We start from the raw sequence: 18,329 nt of genomic DNA on the forward strand, positions 1-18,329 counted from the left end.
AATCGCTTCGGTGCCTTAGGCAGCAGCCTAGGAGATTTGGCCTGAAAGGTCAATTTTTTTGTTTGGTTAAATTAGGACCCCAATTCATGGTCAATAATAGCCCTATATAATATTATTGAGATGGGAATAGGTTCAAAAAAATTAGAGCTTTTTAGAGAGAAATATGAGGGAATTACGAAATCGCTTCGGTGCCTTAGGCAGCTGCCTAGGAGATTTGGCCTGAAAGGTCAATTTTTTTGTTTGGTTAAATTAGGACCCCAATTCATGGTCAATAATAGCCCTATATAATATTATTGAGATGGGAAAAGGTTCAAAAAAATTAGAGCATTTTAGAGAGAAATATGAGTGAATTACGAAATCGCTTCGGAGCCCTAGGCAGCTGCCTAGGAGATTTGGCCTGAAAGGTCAATTTTTTTTTTGGTTGAATTAGGACCCCAATTCTTGGTCATTAATTGCCCTATATAATATTATTGAGATGGGAAAAGGTTCAAAAAAATTAGAGCTTGTTAGAGAGAAATATGAGTGAATTACGAAATCGCTTCGGTGCCTTAGGCAGCTGCCTAGGAGATTTTGCCTGAAAGGTCATTTTTTTTGTTTGGTTGAATTAGGACCCCAATTCATGGTCAATAATAGTCCAATATAATATTATTGAGATGGGAAAAGGTTCAAAAAACTTAGAGCTTGTTAGAGTGAAATATGAGTGAATTACGAAATCGCTTCGGAGCCCTAGGCAGCTGCCTAGGAGATTTTGCCTGAAAGGTCATTTTTTTTTGTTTGGTTGAATTAGGACTCCAATTCATGGTCAATAATAGCCCAATATAATATTATTGAGATGGGAAAAGGTTCAAAAAACTTAGAGCTTGTTAGAGTGAAATATGAGTGAATTACGAAATCGCTTCGGAGCCCTAGGCAGCGGCCTAGGAGATTTGGCCTGAAAGGTCAATTTTTTTGTTTGGTTGAATTAGGACCCCAATTCATGATCAATAATAGCCCTATATAATATTATTGAGATGGGAAAAGGTTCAAAAAAATTAGAGCTTGTTAGAGAGAAATATGAGTGAATTATGAAATCGCTTCGGTGCCTTAGGCAGCTGCATAGGAGATTTGGCCTGAAAGGTCAATTTTTTTGTTTGGTTAAATTAGGACCCCAATTCATGGTCAATAATAGCCCTATATAATATTATTGAGATGGGAATAGGTTCAAAAAAATTAGAGCTTGTTAGAGAGAAATATGAGTGAATTACCAAATCGCTTCGGAGCCCTAGGCAGCTGCCTAGGAGATTTGGCCTGAAAGGTCAATTTTTTTTTTGGTTGAATTTGGACCCCAATTCTTGGTCATTAATTGCCCTATATAATATTATTGAGATGGGAAAAGGTTCAAAAAAATTAGAGCTTGTTAGAGAGAAATATGAGAGAATTACGAAATCGCTTCGGCGCCTTAGGCAGCTGCCTAAGAGATTTGGCCTGAAAGGTCAATTTTTTTGTTTGGTTAAATTAGGACCCCAATTCATGGTCAATAATAGCCCTATATAATATTATTGAGATGGGAATAGGTTCAAAAAAATTAGAGCTTTTTAGAGAGAAATATGAGGGAATTACGAAATCGCTTCGGTTCCTTAGGCAGCTGCCTAGGAGATTTGGCCTGAAAGGTCAATTTTTTTGTTTGGTTAAATTAGGACCCCAATTCATGGTCAATAATAGCCCTATATAATATTATTGAGATGGGAATAGGTTCAAAAAAATTAGAGCTTTTTAGAGAGAAATATGAGGGAATTACGAAATCGCTTCGGTGCCTTAGGCAGCAGCCTAGGAGATTTGGCCTGAAAGGTCAATTTTTTTGTTTGGTTAAATTAGGACCCCAATTCATGGTCAATAATAGCCCTATATAATATTATTGAGATGGGAAAAGGTTCAAAAAAATTAGAGCATTTTAGAGAGAAATATGAGGGAATAACGAAATCGCTTCGGAGCCCTAGGCAGCTGCCTAGGAGATTTGGCCTGAAAGGTCAATTTTTTTTTTGGTTGAATTAGGACCCCAATTCTTGGTCATTAATTGCCCTATATAATATTATTGAGATGGGAAAAGGTTCAAAAAAATTAGAGCTTCTTAGAGAGAAAGATGAGTGAATTACGAAATCGCTTCGGTGCCTTAGGCAGCTGCCAAGGAGATTAGGCCTGAAAGGTCAATTTTTTTGTTTGGTTAAATTAGGACCCCAATTCATGGTCACTAATAGCCCTATATAATATTATTGAGATGGGAATAGGTTCAAAAAAATTATAGCTTGTTAGAGAGAAATATGAGTGAATAACGAAATCGCTTCGGAGCCCTAGGAAGCTGCCTAGGAGATTTTGCCTGAAAGGTCATTTTTTTTGTTTGGTTGAATTAGGACCCCAATTCATGGTCAATAATAGTCCAATATAATATTATTGAGATGGGAAAAGGCTCAAAAAACTTAGAGCTTGTTAGAGTAAAATATGAGTGAATTACGAAATCACTTCGGAGCCCTAGGCAGCTGCCTAGGAGATTTGGCCTGAAAGGTCAATTTTTTTGTTTGGTTGAATTAGGACCCCAATTCATGGTCAATAATAGCCCTATATAATATTATTGAGATGGGAAAAGGATCAAAAAAATTAGAGCTTGTTAGAGAGAAATATGAGTGAATTACGAAATCGCTTCGGAGTCCTAGGCAGCTGCCTAGGAGATTTGGCCTGAAAGGTCAATTTTTTTTTTGGTTGAATTTGGACACCAATTCTTGGTCATTAATTGCCCTATATAATATTATTGAGATGGGAAAAGGTTCAAAAAATTTAGAGCTTGTTAGAGAGAAATATGAGAGAATTACGAAATCGCTTCGGTGCCTTAGGCAGCAGCCTAGGAGATTTGGCCTGAAAGGTCAATTTTTTTGTTTGGTTAAATTAGGACCCCAATTCATGGTCAATAATAGCCCTATATAATATTATTGAGATGGGAATAGGTTCAAAAAAATTAGAGCTTTTTAGAGAGAAATATGAGGGAATTACGAAATCGCTTCGGTGCCTTAGGCAGCTGCCTAGGAGATTTGGCCTGAAAGGTCAATTTTTTTGTTTGGTTAAATTAGGACCCCAATTCATGGTCAATAATAGCCCTATATAATATTATTGAGATGGGAAAAGGTTCAAAAAAATTAGAGCATTTTAGAGAGAAATATGAGTGAATTACGAAATCGCTTCGGAGCCCTAGGCAGCTGCCTAGGAGATTTGGCCTGAAAGGTCAATTTTTTTTTTGGTTGAATTAGGACCCAAATTCTTGGTCATTAATTGCCCTATATAATATTATTGAGATGGGAAAAGGTTCAAAAAAATTAGAGCTTGTTAGAGAGAAATATGAGTGAATTACGAAATCGCTTCGGTGCCTTAGGCAGCTGCCTAGGAGATTTTGCCTGAAAGGTCATTTTTTTTGTTTGGTTGAATTAGGACCCCAATTCATGGTCAATAGTAGTCCAATATAATATTATTGAGATGGGAAAAGGTTCAAAAAACTTAGAGCTTGTTAGAGTGAAATATTATTGAATTACGAAATCGCTTCGGAGCCCTAGGCAGCTGCCTAGGAGATTTTGCCTGAAAGGTCATTTTTTTTTGTTTGGTTGAATTAGGACTCCAATTCATGGTCAATAATAGCCCAATATAATATTATTGAGATGGGAAAAGGTTCAAAAAACTTAGAGCTTGTTAGAGTGAAATATGAGTGAATTACGAAATCGCTTCGGAGCCCTAGGCAGCTGCCTAGGAGATTTGGCCTGAAAGGTCAATTTTTTTGTTTGGTTGAATTAGGACCCCAATTCATGGTCAATAATAGCCCTATATAATATTATTGAGATGGGAAAAGGTTCAAAAAAATTAGAGCTTGTTAGAGAGAAATATGAGTGAATTATGAAATCGCTTCGGTGCCTTAGGCAGCTGCATAGGAGATTTGGCCTGAAAGGTCAATTTTTTTGTTTGGTTAAATTAGGACCCCAATTCATGGTCAATAATAGCCCTATATAATATTATTGAGATGGGAAAAGGTTCAAAAAAATTAGAGCTTGTTAGAGAGAAATATGAGTGAATTATGAAATCGCTTCGGTGCCTTAGGCAGCTGCATAGGAGATTTGGCCTGAAAGGTCAATTTTTTTGTTTGGTTAAATTAGGACCCCAATTCATGGTCAATAATAGCCCTATATAATATTATTGAGATGGGAATAGGTTCAAAAAAATTAGAGCTTTTTAGAGAGAAATATGAGGGAATTACGAAATCGCTTCGGTTCCTTAGGCAGCTGCCTAGGAGATTTGGCCTGAAAGGTCAATTTTTTTGTTTGGTTAAATTAGGACCCCAATTCATGGTCAATAATAGCCCTATATAATATTATTGAGATGGGAATAGGTTCAAAAAAATTAGAGCTTTTTAGAGAGAAATATGAGGGAATTACGAAATCGCTTCGGTGCCTTAGGCAGCTGCCTAGGAGATTTGGCCTGAAAGGTCAATTTTTTTGTTTGGTTAAATTAGGACCCCAATTCATGGTCAATAATAGCCCTATATAATATTATTGAGATGGGAAAAGGTTCAAAAAAATTAGAGCATTTTAGAGAGAAATATGAGGGAATAACGAAATCGCTTCGGAGCCCTAGGCAGCTGCCTAGGAGATTTGGCCTGAAAGGTCAATTTTTTTTTTGGTTGAATTAGGACCCCAATTCTTGGTCATTAATTTCCCTATATAATATTATTGAGATGGGAAAAGGTTCAAAAAAATTAGAGCTTCTTAGAGAGAAAGATGAGTGAATTACGAAATCGCTTCGGTGCCTTAGGCAGCTGCCAAGGAGATTTGGCCTGAAAGGTCAATTTTTTTGTTTGGTTAAATTAGGACCCCAATTCATGGTCAATAATAGCCCTATATAATATTATTGAGATGGGAATAGGTTCAAAAAAATTATAGCTTGTTAGAGAGAAATATGAGTGAATAACGAAATCGCTTCGGAGCCCTAGGAAGCTGCCTAGGAGATTTTGCCTGAAAGGTCATTTTTTTTGTTTGGTTGAATTAGGACCCCAATTCATGGTCAATAATAGTCCAATATAATATTATTGAGATGGGAAAAGGCTCAAAAAACTTAGAGCTTGTTAGAGTGAAATATGAGTGAATTACGAAATCGCTTCGGAGCCCTAGGCAGGTGCCTAGGAGATTTGGCCTGAAAGGTCAATTTTTTTGTTTGGTTGAATTAGGACCCCAATTCATGGTCAATAATAGCCCTATATAATATTATTGAGATGGGAAAAGGTTCAAAAAAATTAGAGCTTGTTAGAGAGAAATATGAGTGAATTATGAAATCGCTTCGGTGCCTTAGGCAGCTGCATAGGAGATTTGGCCTGAAAGGTCAATTTTTTTGTTTGGTTAAATTAGGACCCCAATTCATGGTCAATAATAGCCCTATATAATATTATTGAGATGGGAATAGGTTCAAAAAAATTAGAGCTTGTTAGAGAGAAATATGAGTGAATTACCAAATCGCTTCGGAGCCCTAGGCAGCTGCCTAGGAGATTTGGCCTGAAAGGTCAATTTTTTTTTTGGTTGAATTTGGACCCCAATTCTTGGTCATTAATTGCCCTATATAATATTATTGAGATGGGAAAAGGTTCAAAAAAATTAGAGCTTGTTAGAGAGAAATATGAGAGAATTACGAAATCGCTTCGGTGCCTTAGGCAGCTGCCTAGGAGATTTGGCCTGAAAGGTCAATTTTTTTGTTTGGTTAAATTAGGACCCCAATTCCTGGTCAATAATAGCCCTATATAATATTATTGAGATGGGAATAGGTTCAAAAAAATTAGAGCTTTTTAGAGAGAAATATGAGGGAATTACGAAATCGCTTCGGTTCCTTAGGCAGCTGCTTAGGAGATTTGGCCTGAAAGGTCAATTTTTTTGTTTGGTTAAATTAGGACCCCAATTCATGGTCAATAATAGCCCTATATAATATTATTGAGATGGGAATAGGTTCAAAAAAATTAGAGCTTTTTAGAGAGAAATATGAGGGAATTACGAAATCGCTTCGGTGCCTTAGGCAGCTGCCTAGGAGATTTGGCCTGAAAGGTCAATTTTTTTGTTTGGTTAAATTAGGACCCCAATTCATGGTCAATAATAGGCCTATATAATATTATTGAGATGGGAAAAGGTTCAAAAAAATTAGAGCATTTTGGAGAGAAATATGAGGGAATAACGAAATCGCTTCGGAGCCCTAGGCAGCTGCCTAGGAGATTTGGCCTGAAAGGTCAATTTTTTTTTTGGTTGAATTAGGACCCAAATTCTTGGTCATTAATTGCCCTATATAATATTATTGAGATGGGAAAAGGTTCAAAAAAATTAGAGCTTGTTAGAGAGAAATATGAGTGAATTACGAAATCGCTTCGGTGCCTTAGGCAGCTGCCTAGGAGATTTTGCCTGAAAGGTCATTTTTTTTGTTTGGTTGAATTAGGACCCCAATTCATGGTCAATAGTAGTCCAATATAATATTATTGAGATGGGAAAAGGTTCAAAAAACTTAGAGCTTGTTAGAGTGAAATATTATTGAATTACGAAATCGCTTCGGAGCCCTAGGCAGCTGCCTAGGAGATTTTGCCTGAAAGGTCATTTTTTTTTGTTTGGTTGAATTAGGACTCCAATTCATGGTCAATAATAGCCCAATATAATATTATTGAGATGGGAAAAGGTTCAAAAAACTTAGAGCTTGTTAGAGTGAAATATGAGTGAATTACGAAATCGCTTCGGAGCCCTAGGCAGCTGCCTAGGAGATTTGGCCTGAAAGGTCAATTTTTTTGTTTGGTTGAATTAGGACCCCAATTCATGGTCAATAATAGCCCTATATAATATTATTGAGATGGGAAAAGGTTCAAAAAAATTAGAGCTTGTTAGAGAGAAATATGAGTGAATTATGAAATCGCTTCGGTGCCTTAGGCAGCTGCATAGGAGATTTGGCCTGAAAGGTCAATTTTTTTGTTTGGTTAAATTAGGACCCCAATTCATGGTCAATAATAGCCCTATATAATATTATTGAGATGGGAAAAGGTTCAAAAAAATTAGAGCTTGTTAGAGAGAAATATGAGTGAATTATGAAATCGCTTCGGTGCCTTAGGCAGCTGCATAGGAGATTTGGCCTGAAAGGTCAATTTTTTTGTTTGGTTAAATTAGGACCCCAATTCATGGTCAATAATAGCCCTATATAATATTATTGAGATGGGAATAGGTTCAAAAAAATTAGAGCTTTTTAGAGAGAAATATGAGGGAATTACGAAATCGCTTCGGTTCCTTAGGCAGCTGCCTAGGAGATTTGGCCTGAAAGGTCAATTTTTTTGTTTGGTTAAATTAGGACCCCAATTCATGGTCAATAATAGCCCTATATAATATTATTGAGATGGGAATAGGTTCAAAAAAATTAGAGCTTTTTAGAGAGAAATATGAGGGAATTACGAAATCGCTTCGGTGCCTTAGGCAGCTGCCTAGGAGATTTGGCCTGAAAGGTCAATTTTTTTGTTTGGTTAAATTAGGACCCCAATTCATGGTCAATAATAGCCCTATATAATATTATTGAGATGGGAAAAGGTTCAAAAAAATTAGAGCATTTTAGAGAGAAATATGAGGGAATAACGAAATCGCTTCGGAGCCCTAGGCAGCTGCCTAGGAGATTTGGCCTGAAAGGTCAATTTTTTTTTTGGTTGAATTAGGACCCCAATTCTTGGTCATTAATTTCCCTATATAATATTATTGAGATGGGAAAAGGTTCAAAAAAATTAGAGCTTCTTAGAGAGAAAGATGAGTGAATTACGAAATCGCTTCGGTGCCTTAGGCAGCTGCCAAGGAGATTTGGCCTGAAAGGTCAATTTTTTTGTTTGGTTAAATTAGGACCCCAATTCATGGTCAATAATAGCCCTATATAATATTATTGAGATGGGAATAGGTTCAAAAAAATTATAGCTTGTTAGAGAGAAATATGAGTGAATAACGAAATCGCTTCGGAGCCCTAGGAAGCTGCCTAGGAGATTTTGCCTGAAAGGTCATTTTTTTTGTTTGGTTGAATTAGGACCCCAATTCATGGTCAATAATAGTCCAATATAATATTATTGAGATGGGAAAAGGCTCAAAAAACTTAGAGCTTGTTAGAGTGAAATATGAGTGAATTACGAAATCGCTTCGGAGCCCTAGGCAGGTGCCTAGGAGATTTGGCCTGAAAGGTCAATTTTTTTGTTTGGTTGAATTAGGACCCCAATTCATGGTCAATAATAGCCCTATATAATATTATTGAGATGGGAAAAGGTTCAAAAAAATTAGAGCTTGTTAGAGAGAAATATGAGTGAATTATGAAATCGCTTCGGTGCCTTAGGCAGCTGCATAGGAGATTTGGCCTGAAAGGTCAATTTTTTTGTTTGGTTAAATTAGGACCCCAATTCATGGTCAATAATAGCCCTATATAATATTATTGAGATGGGAATAGGTTCAAAAAAATTAGAGCTTGTTAGAGAGAAATATGAGTGAATTACCAAATCGCTTCGGAGCCCTAGGCAGCTGCCTAGGAGATTTGGCCTGAAAGGTCAATTTTTTTTTTGGTTGAATTTGGACCCCAATTCTTGGTCATTAATTGCCCTATATAATATTATTGAGATGGGAAAAGGTTCAAAAAAATTAGAGCTTGTTAGAGAGAAATATGAGAGAATTACGAAATCGCTTCGGTGCCTTAGGCAGCTGCCTAGGAGATTTGGCCTGAAAGGTCAATTTTTTTGTTTGGTTAAATTAGGACCCCAATTCCTGGTCAATAATAGCCCTATATAATATTATTGAGATGGGAATAGGTTCAAAAAAATTAGAGCTTTTTAGAGAGAAATATGAGGGAATTACGAAATCGCTTCGGTTCCTTAGGCAGCTGCTTAGGAGATTTGGCCTGAAAGGTCAATTTTTTTGTTTGGTTAAATTAGGACCCCAATTCATGGTCAATAATAGCCCTATATAATATTATTGAGATGGGAATAGGTTCAAAAAAATTAGAGCTTTTTAGAGAGAAATATGAGGGAATTACGAAATCGCTTCGGTGCCTTAGGCAGCTGCCTAGGAGATTTGGCCTGAAAGGTCAATTTTTTTGTTTGGTTAAATTAGGACCCCAATTCATGGTCAATAATAGGCCTATATAATATTATTGAGATGGGAAAAGGTTCAAAAAAATTAGAGCATTTTGGAGAGAAATATGAGGGAATAACGAAATCGCTTCGGAGCCCTAGGCAGCTGCCTAGGAGATTTGGCCTGAAAGGTCAATTTTTTTTTTGGTTGAATTAGGACCCCAATTCTTGGTCATTAATTGCCCTATATAATATTATTGAGATGGGAAAAGGTTCAAAAAAATTAGAGCTTCTTAGAGAGAAAGATGAGTGAATTACGAAATCGCTTCGGTGCCTTAGGCAGCTGCCAAGGAGATTTGGCCTGAAAGGTCAATTTTTTTGTTTGGTTAAATTAGGACCCCAATTCATGGTCAATAATAGCCCTATATAATATTATTGAGATGGGAATAGGTTCAAAAAAATTATAGCTTGTTAGAGAGAAATATGAGTGAATAACGAAATCGCTTCGGAGCCCTAGGAAGCTGCCTAGGAGATTTTGCCTGAAAGGTCATTTTTTTTGTTTGATTGAATTAGGACCCCAATTCATGGTCAATAATAGTCCAATATAATATTATTGAGATGGGAAAAGGCTCAAAAAACTTAGAGCTTGTTAGAGTGAAATATGAGTGAATTACGAAATCGCTTCAGAGCCCTAGGCAGCTGCCTAGGAGATTTGGCCTGAAAGGTCAATTTTTTTGTTTGGTTGAATTAGGACCCCAATTCATGGTCAATAATAGCCCTATATAATATTATTGAGATGGGAAAAGGTTCAAAAAAATTAGAGCTTGTTAGAGAGAAATATGAGTGAATTACGAAATCGCTTCGGAGTCCTAGGCAGCTGCCTAGGAGATTTGGCCTGAAAGGTCAATTTTTTTTTTGGTTGAATTTGGACCCCAATTCTTGGTCATTAATTGCCCTATATAATATTATTGAGATGGGAAAAGGTTCAAAAAATTTAGAGCTTGTTAGAGAGAAATATGAGAGAATTACGAAATCGCTTCGGTGCCTTAGGCAGCAGCCTAGGAGATTTGGCCTGAAAGGTCAATTTTTTTGTTTGGTTAAATTAGGACCCCAATTCATGGTCAATAATAGCCCTATATAATATTATTGAGATGGGAATAGGTTCAAAAAAATTAGAGCTTTTTAGAGAGAAATATGAGGGAATTACGAAATCGCTTCGGTGCCTTAGGCAGCTGCCTAGGAGATTTGGCCTGAAAGGTCAATTTTTTTGTTTGGTTAAATTAGGACCCCAATTCATGGTCAATAATAGCCCTATATAATATTATTGAGATGGGAAAAGGTTCAAAAAAATTAGAGCATTTTAGAGAGAAATATGAGTGAATTACGAAATCGCTTCGGAGCCCTAGGCAGCTGCCTAGGAGATTTGGCCTGAAAGGTCAATTTTTTTTTTGGTTGAATTAGGACCCCAATTCTTGGTCATTAATTGCCCTATATAATATTATTGAGATGGGAAAAGGTTCAAAAAAATTAGAGCTTGTTAGAGAGAAATATGAGTGAATTACGAAATCGCTTCGGTGCCTTAGGCAGCTGCCTAGGAGATTTTGCCTGAAAGGTCATTTTTTTTGTTTGGTTGAATTAGGACCCCAATTCATGGTCAATAATAGTCCAATATAATATTATTGAGATGGGAAAAGGTTCAAAAAACTTAGAGCTTGTTAGAGTGAAATATGAGTGAATTACGAAATCGCTTCGGAGCCCTAGGTAGCTGCCTAGGAGATTTTGCCTGAAAGGTCATTTTTTTTTGTTTGGTTGAATTAGGACTCCAATTCATGGTCAATAATAGCCCAATATAATATTATTGAGATGGGAAAAGGTTCAAAAAACTTAGAGCTTGTTAGAGTGAAATATGAGTGAATTACGAAATCGCTTCGGTGCCTTAGGCAGCTGCCAAGGAGATTTGGCCTGAAAGGTCAATTTTTTTGTTTGGTTAAATTAGGACCCCAATTCATGGTCAATAATAGCCCTATATAATATTATTGAGATGGGAATAGGTTCAAAAAAATTATAGCTTGTTAGAGAGAAATATGAGTGAATAACGAAATCGCTTCGGAGCCCTAGGAAGCTGCCTAGGAGATTTTGCCTGAAAGGTCATTTTTTTTGTTTGGTTGAATTAGGACCCCAATTCATGGTCAATAATAGTCCAATATAATATTATTGAGATGGGAAAAGGCTCAAAAAACTTAGAGCTTGTTAGAGTGAAATATGAGTGAATTACGAAATCGCTTCAGAGCCCTAGGCAGCTGCCTAGGAGATTTGGCCTGAAAGGTCAATTTTTTTGTTTGGTTGAATTAGGACCCCAATTCATGGTCAATAATAGCCCTATATAATATTATTGAGATGGGAAAAGGTTCAAAAAAATTAGAGCTTGTTAGAGAGAAATATGAGTGAATTACGAAATCGCTTCGGAGTCCTAGGCAGCTGCCTAGGAGATTTGGCCTGAAAGGTCAATTTTTTTTTTGGTTGAATTTGGACCCCAATTCTTGGTCATTAATTGCCCTATATAATATTATTGAGATGGGAAAAGGTTCAAAAAATTTAGAGCTTGTTAGAGAGAAATATGAGAGAATTACGAAATCGCTTCGGTGCCTTAGGGAGCAGCCTAGGAGATTTGGCCTGAAAGGTCAATTTTTTTGTTTGGTTAAATTAGGACCCCAATTCATGGTCAATAATAGCCCTATATAATATTATTGAGATGGGAATAGGTTCAAAAAAATTAGAGCTTTTTAGAGAGAAATATGAGGGAATTACGAAATCGCTTCGGTGCCTTAGGCAGCTGCCTAGGAGATTTGGCCTGAAAGGTCAATTTTTTTGTTTGGTTAAATTAGGACCCCAATTCATGGTCAATAATAGCCCTATATAATATTATTGAGATGGGAAAAGGTTCAAAAAAATTAGAGCATTTTAGAGAGAAATATGAGTGAATTACGAAATCGCTTCGGAGCCCTAGGCAGCTGCCTAGGAGATTTGGCCTGAAAGGTCAATTTTTTTTTTGGTTGAATTAGGACCCCAATTCTTGGTCATTAATTGCCCTATATAATATTATTGAGATGGGAAATGGTTCAAAAAAATTAGAGCATGTTAGAGAGAAATATGAGTGAATTACGAAATCGCTTCGGTGCCTTAGGCAGCTGCCTAGGAGATTTTGCCTGAAAGGTCATTTTTTTTGTTTGGTTGAATTAGGACCCCAATTCATGGTCAATAATAGTCCAATATAATATTATTGAGATGGGAAAAGGTTCAAAAAACTTAGAGCTTGTTAGAGTGAAATATGAGTGAATTACGAAATCGCTTCGGAGCCCTAGGTAGCTGCCTAGGAGATTTTGCCTGAAAGGTCATTTTTTTTTGTTTGGTTGAATTAGGACTCCAATTCATGGTCAATAATAGCCCAATGTAATATTATTGAGATGGGAAAAGGTTCAAAAAACTTAGAGCTTGTTAGAGTGAAATATGAGTGAATTACGAAATCGCTTCGGAGCCCTAGGCAGCTGCCTAGGAGATTTGGCCTGAAAGGTCAATTTTTTTGTTTGGTTGAATTAGGACCCCAATTCATGGTCAATAATAGCCCTATATAATATTATTGAGATGGGAAAAGGTTCAAAAAAATTAGAGCTTGTTAGAGAGAAATATGAGTGAATTATGAAATCGCTTCGGTGCCTTAGGCAGCTGCATAGGAGATTTGGCCTGAAAGGTCAATTTTTTTGTTTGCTTAAATTAGGACCCCAATTCATGGTCAATAATAGCCCTATATAATATTATTGAGATGGGAATAGGTTCAAAAAAATTAGAGCTTGTTAGAGAGAAATATGAGTGAATTACGAAATCGCTTCGGAGCCCTAGGCAGCTGCCTAGGAGATTTGGCCTGAAAGGTCAATTTTTTTTTTGGTTGAATTTGGACCCCAATTCTTGGTCATTAATTGCCCTATATAATATTATTGAGATGGGAAAAGGTTCAAAAAAATTAGAGCTTGTTAGAGAGAAATATGAGAGAATTACGAAATCGCTTCGGTGCCTTAGGCAGCAGCCTAGGAGATTTGGCCTGAAAGGTCAATTTTTTTGTTTGGTTAAATTAGGACCCCAATTCATGGTCAATAATAGCCCTATATAATATTATTGAGATGGGAATAGGTTCAAAAAAATTAGAGCTTTTTAGAGAGAAATATGAGGGAATTACGAAATCGCTTCGGTGCCTTAGGCAGCTGCCTAGGAGATTTGGCCTGAAAGGTCAATTTTTTTGTTTGGTTAAATTAGGACCCCAATTCGTGGTCAATAATAGCCCTATATAATATTATTGAGATGGGAAAAGGTTCAAAACAATTAGAGCATTTTAGAGAGAAATATGAGTGAATTACGAAATCGCTTCGGAGCCCTAGGCAGCTGCCTAGGAGATTTGGCCTGAAAGGTCAATTTTTTTTTTGGTTGAATTAGGACCCCAATTCTTTGTCATTAATTGCCCTATATAATATTATTGAGATGGGAAAAGGTTCAAAAAAATTAGAGCTTGTTAGAGAGAAATATGAGTGAATTACGAAATCGCTTCGGTGCCTTAGGCAGCTGCCTAGGAGATTTTGCCTGAAAGGTCATTTTTTTTGTTTGGTTGAATTAGGACCCCAATTCATGGTCAATAATAGTCCAATATAATATTATTGAGATGGGAAAAGGTTCAAAAAACTTAGAGCTTGTTAGAGTGAAATATGAGTGAATTACGAAATCGCTTCGGAGCCCTAGGCAGTTGCCTAGGAGATTTTGCCTGAAAGGTCATTTTTTTTTGTTTGGTTGAATTAGGACTCCAATTCATGGTCAATAATAGCCCAATATAATATTATTGAGATGGGAAAAGGTTCAAAAAACTTAGAGCTTGTTAGAGTGAAATATGAGTGAATTACGAAATCGCTTCGGAGCCCTAGGCAGCTGCCTAGGAGATTTGGCCTGAAAGGTCAATTTTTTTGTTTGGTTGAATTAGGACCCCAATTCATGGTCAATAATAGCCCTATATAATATTATTGAGATGGGAAAAGGTTCAAAAAAATTAGAGTTTGTTAGAGAGAAATATGAGTGAATTATGAAATCGCTTCGGTGCCTTAGGCAGCTGCATAGGAGATTTGGCCTGAAAGGTCAATTTTTTTGTTTGGTTAAATTAGGACCCCAATTCATGGTCAATAATAGCCCTATATAATATTATTGAGATGGGAATAGGTTCAAAAAAATTAGAGCTTTTTAGAGAGAAATATGAGGGAATTACGAAATCGCTTCGGTGCCTTAGGCAGCTGCCTAGGAGATTTGGCCTGAAAGGTCAATTTTTTTGTTTGGTTAAATTAGGACCCCAATTCATGGTCAATAATAGCCCTATATAATATTATTGAGATGGGAAAAGGTTCAAAAAAATTAGAGCATTTTAGAGAGAAATATGAGTGAATTACTAAATCGCTTCGGAGCCCTAGGCAGCTGCCTAGGAGATTTGGCCTGAAAGGTCAATTTTTTTGTTTGGTTAAATTAGGACCCCAATTCATGGTCAATAATAGCCCTATATAATATTATTGAGATGGGAATAGGTTCAAAAAAATTAGAGCTTTTTAGAGAGAAATATGAGGGAATTACGAAATCGCTTCGGTGCCTTAGGCAGCTGCCTAGGAGATTTGGCCTGAAAGGTCAATTTTTTTGTTTGGTTAAATTAGGACCCCAATTCATGGTCAATAATAGCCCTATATAATATTATTGAGATGGGAAAAGGTTCAAAAAAATTAGAGCATTTTAGAGAGAAATATGAGTGAATTACGAAATCGCTTCGGAGCCCTAGGCAGCTGCCTAGGAGATTTGGCCTGAAAGGTCAATTTTTTTTTTGGTTGAATTAGGACCCCAATTCTTGGTCATTAATTGCCCTATATAATATTATTGAGATGGGAAAAGGTTCAAAAAAATTAGAGCTTGTTAGAGAGAAATATGAGTGAATTACGAAATCGCTTCGGTGCCTTAGGCAGCTGCCTAGGAGATTTTGCCTGAAAGGTCATTTTTTTTGTTTGGTTGAATTAGGACCCCAATTCATGGTCAATAATAGTCCAATATAATATTATTGAGATGGGAAAAGGTTCAAAAAACTTAGAGCTTGTTAGAGTGAAATATGAGTGAATTACGAAATCGCTTCGGAGCCCTAGGTAGCTGCCTAGGAGATTTTGCCTGAAAGGTCATTTTTTTTTGTTTGGTTGAATTAGGACTCCAATTCATGGTCAATAATAGCCCAATATAATATTATTGAGATGGGAAAAGGTTCAAAAAACTTAGAGCTTGTTAGAGTGAAATATGAGTGAATTACGAAATCGCTTCGGAGCCCTAGGCAGCTGCCTAGGAGATTTGGCCTGAAAGGTCAATTTTTTTGTTTGGTTGAATTAGGACCCCAATTCATGGTCAATAATAGCCCTATATAATATTATTGAGATGGGAAAAGGTTCAAAAAAATTAGAGCTTGTTAGAGAGAAATATGAGTGAATTATGAAATCGCTTCGGTGCCTTAGGCAGCTGCATAGGAGATTTGGCCTGAAAGGTCAATTTTTTTGTTTGGTTAAATTGGGACCCCAATTCATGGTCAATAATAGCCCTATATAATATTATTGAGATGGGAATTGGTTCAAAAAAATTAGAGCTTGTTAGAGAGAAATATGAGTGAATTACGACATCGCTTCGTAGCCCTAGGCAGCTGCCTAGGAGATTTGGCCTGAAAGGTCAATTTTTTTTTTGGTTGAATTTGGACCCCAATTCTTGGTCATTAATTGCCCTATATAATATTATTGAGATGGGAATAGGTTCAAAAAAATTACAGCTTGTTAGAGAGAAATATGAGTGAATTACGAAATCGCTTCGGTGCCTTAGGCAGCTGCCTAGGAGATTTTGCCTGAAAGGTCATTTTTTTTGTTTGGTTGAATTAGGACCCCAATTCATGGTCAATAATAGTCCAATATAATATTATTGAGATGGGAAAAGGTTCAAAAAACTTAGAGCTTGTTAGAGTGAAATATGAGTGAATTACGAAATCGCTTCGGAGCCCTAGGCAGCTGCCTAGGAGATTTTGCCTGAAATGTCATTTTTTTTTGTTTGATTGAATTAGGACTCCAATTCATGGTCAATAATAGCCCAATATAATATTATTGAGATGGGAAAAGGTTCAAAAAACTTAGAGCTTGTTAGAGTGAAATATGAGTGAATTACGAAATCGCTTCGGAGCCCTAGGCAGCTGCCTAGGAGATTTGGCCTGAAAGGTCAATTTTTTTGTTTGGTTGAATTAGGACCCCAATTCATGGTCAATAATAGCCCTATATAATATTATTGAGATGGGAAAAGGTTCAAAAAAATTAGAGCTTGTTAGAGAGATATATGAGTGAATTATGAAATCGCTTCGGTGCCTTAGGCAGCTGCATAGGAGATTTGGCCTGAAAGGTCAATTTTTTTGTTTGGTTAAATTAGGACCCCAATTCATGGTCAATAATAGCCCTATATAATATTATTGAGATGGGAATAGGTTCAAAAAAATTAGAGCTTGTTAGAGAGAAATATGAGTGAATTACGAAATCGCTTCGGAGCCCTAGGCAGCTGCCTAGGAGATTTGGCCTGAAAGGTCAATTTTTTTTTTGGTTGAATTTGGACCCCAATTCTTGGTCATTAATTGCCCTATATAATATTATTGAGATGGGAATAGGTTCAAAAAAATTAGAGCTTGTTAGAGAGAAATATGAGTGAATTACGAAATCGCTTCGGAGCCCTAGGCAGCTGCCTAGGAGATTTGGCCTGAAAGGTCAATTTTTTTTTTGGTTGAATTTGGACCCCAATTCTTGGTCATTAATTGCCCTATATAATATTATTGAGATGGGAAAAGGTTCAAAAAAATTAGAGCTTGTTAGAGAGAAATATGAGAGAATTACGAAATCGCTTCGGTGCCTTAGGCAGCTGCCTAGGAGATTTGGCCTGAAAGGTCAATTTTTTTGTTTGGTTAAATTAGGACCCCAATTCATGGTCAATAATAGCCCTATATAATATTATTGAGATGGGAATAGGTTCAAAAAAATTAGAGCTTTTTAGAGAGAAATATGAGGGAATTACGAAATCGCTTCGGTGCCTTAGGCAGCTGCCTAGGAGATTTGGCCTGAAAGGTCATTTTTTTGTTTGGTTAAATTAGGACCCCAATTCATGGTCAATAATAGCCCTATATAATATTATTGAGATGGGAAAAGGTTCAAAAAAATTAGAGCATTTTAGAGAGAAATATGAGTGAATTACGAAATCGCTTCGGAGCCCTAGGCAGCTCCCTAGGAGATTTGGCCTGAAAGGTCAATTTTTTTTTTGGTTGAATTAGGACCCCAATTCTTGGTCATTAATTGCCCTATATAATATTATTGAGATGGGAAAAGGTTCAAAAAAATTAGAGCTTGTTAGAGAGAAATATGAGTGAATTACGAAATCGCTTCGGTGCCTTAGGCAGCTGCCTAGGAGATTTTGCCTGAAAGGTCATTTTTTTTGTTTGGTTGAATTAGGACCCCAATTCATGGTCAATAATAGTCCAATATAATATTATTGAGATGGGAAAAGGTTCAAAAAACTTAGAGCTTGTTAGAGTGAAATATGAGTGAATTACGAAATCGCTTCGGAGCCCTAGGCAGCTGCCTAGGAGATTTTGCCTGAAAGGTCATTTTTTTTTGTTTGGTTGAATTAGGACTCCAATTCATGGTCAATAATAGCCCAATATAATATTATTGAGATGGGAAAAGGTTCAAAAAACTTAGAGCTTGTTAGAGTGAAATATGAGTGAATTACGAAATCGCTTCGGAGCCCTAGGCAGCTGCCTAGGAGATTTGGCCTGAAAGGTCAATTTTTTTGTTTGGTTGAATTAGGACCCCAATTCATGGTCAATAATAGCCCTATATAATATTATTGAGATGGGAAAAGGTTCAAAAAAATTAGAGCTTGTTAGAGAGAAATATGAGTGAATTATGAAATCGCTTCGGTGCCTTAGGCAGCTGCATAGGAGATTTGGCCTGAAAGGTCAATTTTTTTGTTTGGTTAAATTAGGACCCCAATTCATGGTCAATAATAGCCCTATATAATATTATTGAGATGGGAATAGGTTCAAAAAAATTAGAGCTTGTTAGAGAGAAATATGAGTGAATTACGAAATCGCTTC

Source organism: Humulus lupulus, chromosome 9 (genome assembly GCF_963169125.1).
Source record: "Humulus lupulus chromosome 9, drHumLupu1.1, whole genome shotgun sequence".
Taxonomy (NCBI): Eukaryota; Viridiplantae; Streptophyta; class Magnoliopsida; order Rosales; family Cannabaceae; genus Humulus; species Humulus lupulus.